The following is a 4,448-nucleotide window of genomic DNA, read 5'->3' on the forward strand; positions in this document are numbered from 1 at the left end:
CAGCGGCCTGCACGTAGTAGTAGGCACCTCCGGTGTAGTAAGAGTCGTCGTCGACGGTGGCGTCTGTCTCCTGGGCTCCAGCATCTGGTTGCGTCAACCAGGTAGAATGGAAAGGGGGAAAAGAGGGAGAAAAGCAACCGTGAGTACTCATCCAAAGTACTCGCAAGCAAGGAGCTACACTACATATGCATGGGTATATGTGTAAAGGGCCATATCGGTGGACTGAACTGCAGAATGCCAGAATAAGAGGGGGATAGCTAATCCTGTCGAAGACTACGCTTCTGGCCACCTCCATCTTGCAGCATGTAGAAGAGAGTAGATGGTAAGTTCACCAAGTAGCATCGCATAGCATAATCCTACCCGGCGATCCCCTCCTCGTCGCCCTGTTAGAGAGCGATCACCGGGTTGTATCTGGCACTTGGAAGGGTGTGTTTTATTAAGTATCCGGTTCTAGTTGTCATAAGGTCAAGGTACAACTCCGGGTCGTCCTTTTACCGAGGGACACGGCTATTCGAATAGATAAACTTCCCTGCAGGGGTGCACCACATAACCCAACACGCTCGATCCCATTTGGCCGGACACACTTTCCTGGGTCATGCCCGGCCTCGGAAGATCAACACGTCGCAGCCCCACCTAGGCACAACAGAGAGGTCAGCATGCCGGTCTAAATCCTATGGCGCAGGGGTCTGGGCCCATCGCCCATTGCACACCTGCACGTTGCGAATGCGGCCGGAAGCAGACCTAGCCTAGCAGGCGTTCCAGTCCAATCCGGCATGCGCCACTCAGTCGCTGACGTCACGAAGGCTTCGGCTGATACCACGACGTCGAGTGCCCATAACTGTTCCCGCGCAGTTGGTTAGTGCATATAGACCGAATGGCCAGACTCAGATCAAATACCAAGAACTCGTTAAGCGTGTTATTTTGAAGTAAGCGCGGACGCCGACCAGGGCCAGGCCCACCTCTCTCCTAGGTGGTCTCAACCTGCCATGTCGCTCTGCCACAAAGTAACAGTCGGGGGCCGTCAGGAACCCAGGCCCACCTCTACCGGGATGGAGCCACCTGTCCTTTTAGCCCCCTCATCAGAATCACTTGCGGGTACTCAACGAGCTGACCCGACTTTAGTCACCACATGTGTCATGTATATAAAGTATATAGTATATACCCGTGATCACCTCCCTAGTGATCACGGCCCAGTAATATGGCATGGCAGACGGACAAGAGTGTAGGGCCACTGATGGAACACTAGCATCCTATACTAAGCAGTAGGATAGCAGGTAAGGTAACAACTGTAGCAACAATGACAGGCTATGCATAAGTATAGGATTAACCGAAAGCAGTAACATGCTACACTACTCTAATGCAAGTAGTATAGAGAAGGAATAGGCGAAATCTGGTGATCAAGGGGGGGGGGGGGCTTGCCTGGAAGCTCAGCCGAGAAGGAGGGGTCATCAACAGCGTAGTCGGTCGGGGCACCAGCAGCGGCGTCGGTCTCGTAGTCTACCGGAGAAGAGGGGGAAGAAACAATAAATATAATGCAAACATAAGCATGACGATGGAAGACATGTCAATGCGCGGTGCTAGGTGTGCCCTAACACGGTAGGAGGTGGTACCGGGAAAGGGGGGAAATATCCGGGAAAGTATTCCCGGTGTTTCGCGTTTTCGGACAGATGAACCGGAGGGGGAAAGTTGCGTGTTTGCTATGCTAGGGATGTGTGGCGGGCGAACGGGCTGCGTATCCGGATTCGTCTCGTCGTTCTGAGCAACTTTCATGTACAAAGTATTTTCATCTGAATTACGGATTATTTACTATGATTTTTCGAAGATTTAAAAGATTTTCTAATTTTCTCGAATTTATATAATTCGAAAATAACAGTAAATACCTTTTAAACACAGACTGAGCCAGCCACAATCGATGACATGTGGGGCCAGCCAAAGTCCAGTCAGCAGTACAGTCAGCATTGACTAGGTCAAAGTTGACCAGTCAACAAGGTCAATGGGGCCCCATATGTCAGTGTCACATGTGTCTTAACAAAAAGCTTAAAACAGTCTAATTAGAGGTGGGGCCCTACTGTAATTGACACATCAAGCTAATTACAAGTTAATTAGCTAATTAAGCTACATTAATTAATTTAATTTATTAATTGATTAGTATCATTTTCCTTTTACCCCATTTTTTCATTTTACAGGGGCGGATCCCATATGGCAGTGGCCTATAGGGCCACCAGGGGGTTGGATGGGCACGGGCGCGTGCGTGCTCGCTGGCGACAGCAGAGCGATGGGGTCGGTATAGAAGTGGTCCACTGGCGTCGGCCGGAGCCGCAACAGGCAGGCAGCGGAGCAGCAGAGCTGCAACGTGGTGCAGGAGCAGGCGGGGATGGCGTGGGGTGTGGCCGGGCGGAGACGGAGCAGGCGCGGCTGTGCGCAGACAACAGGCCGCAGCAACGGCGCGGCGGGGTCCGGGCACGCGCGCAGGCGCAGCCGTGGCTCGCGTAGGGCGCGAGGACGATGGGTGCTGGGCGCGCGCGGGCAGCCAAGGTCACCGCCGGAGCAGGGGACACGGTCGACGACGAGCTAGGAGGGGCGGGGGCACGTCTGTAGACCGGGATGGTGAGCACGGCGATGTCCAGCGGGCGCGGATGGCGCCGTCTCGGGCGAGGGAGCGACGCAGGGGAGGCGAAGCGAGGGCCGCCGCGGTGAGGTGCGAGGCACGGGAAGATGGAGGACCGGGGTCCTCACCGGGGTGCGTAGGGACGGGGCAGCGGTGCGTGAGGAGGAGGACGGAGACGGTGCGTCGTGGAGGAGGCAGACCGGCGGGGAGGACGGGGGCAGGCCGGCGAGGTGGTCCTGGTCGACGACGAGGTGGCGATCCAGTCGGCGGCGCCGTCGGCGCGAGGCGTGGCCGCGGCTTCCGGCGGGCGTCACGCGAGGGAGAGGAGGGGCGAGGAGTCAACGGGGGCGGGGGCGTGGTCGCCCCGATCCCGATCTGGATCGGGGGAGTGGGAGGAGAGAGCGAGTGGGGGAGGGAGTGCGTGGTGGGGGGGTTAGGGTTTCAGGACGTGGGGGGGTAAGGGAGTTGGTGGTTCGGCCGGTTAGGCCTGTTTTAGTTAGGTGGGCCAAATGGCCCAGTAGGTTAGGTCCTCCGTTTTCTTTTCCTTTTATTGTTCTGTTTTATTTTTACTTTTACTTTTCTGCTTTCTTTTATTTATTTAATAATTTATAGTTTTACAAAAAGTAAAACCCATACCTAAAATAGAGTTACAATTCCAACTACTTTCACAGAAATTTTTGCCCCTGATCAAAATAGTTTAGCATTTTATAATATTCAAAAGGCATTTATTTAATAATTTTACCTACTGTTTTAATCATTTAAGTGCATTTAAACCTTTTATAAAAATTTGGTTTCTCCACAATAATTACCTATGCATTATTTGGCAACACCCCAACATTTTAGTTTTAATATTTGAAAATCTTTATCGTTTGACTTTATTTTAAGTTTGAATTTCGAATCGATTTTGAACTAACACGAGATTAACAACAGTAACCGTGGTGACGTGGCATCATTAACGTGGGAATATTGTAGCCTAATTATCCGGACGTCACAATTCTCCTCCACTACAAGAAATCTCGTCCCGAGATTTAAGAGGTAGTGAAAAGGGGGAAGGTTTAGTTACGAAATTCTAACGGATCTTCTCGGCCTTGGTTACGCTTCTCGAAGAGGTCGATCCATTAAGTTGATGCCTTCATTCCTCTTCTCCAGGTCATCATGATGATGTTGCCATCCTTCCTTCAGGATCTTCACCGTACTTACGAAAGGTTAAGAGGGGAAAACTCTATAAGGACGGATTCTAACAGGATTGAGCATCAGACGGTTAACTCGGGGGAAGAAGCATAAGTATCTCTCGAATTGAAACTTAAGAAGATATCGAGAGCAAAGTAAGAAGGTACCATGAGAAGTTTCAAATGGATAGTCAATGGTTCGATGTCTGAAACTAAGTGCGAAAGGGGTCCAGAGCAACGAGATTAAGTATTGCGTCTGTTACGAAAATAGATCACTAGGAAGGTGGCCCGTGAATTACATACAAAGTTAAGCATGAGGAACAACCTTGGGAACAGGGGGTGTACAGGAGAGTTAGGTTTTGATCCTGTGGAACTCTGGGTTATGGGCCCACCATGTGGGTAAAAAAGTAGGAAGAGGGGTGACGTCTTGCACCATCATGTAAGCAAGGCATGTCAGAGAATAACCGGTCAGTTAGGTTGGCAGCATCGTTGGTACCAAGGGCGAGGGACGAAGAGAACCATTTTCCTGCTCGTTGAAACGAGGCGGACCAGTAGGCAAAGTTCTCGTCCATCGGTGGTTAGCGGAATGTCATCAACAAAAGTAACAGGGTCTTACTGACAGAATTGTACACCGAGGTGTTTACATAAGCAGGAGAATATTACTGCTTAGA

The sequence above is a fragment of the Aegilops tauschii genome, chromosome 2 (assembly GCF_002575655.3).
Source record: "Aegilops tauschii subsp. strangulata cultivar AL8/78 chromosome 2, Aet v6.0, whole genome shotgun sequence".
NCBI lineage: Eukaryota > Viridiplantae > Streptophyta > Magnoliopsida > Poales > Poaceae > Aegilops > Aegilops tauschii.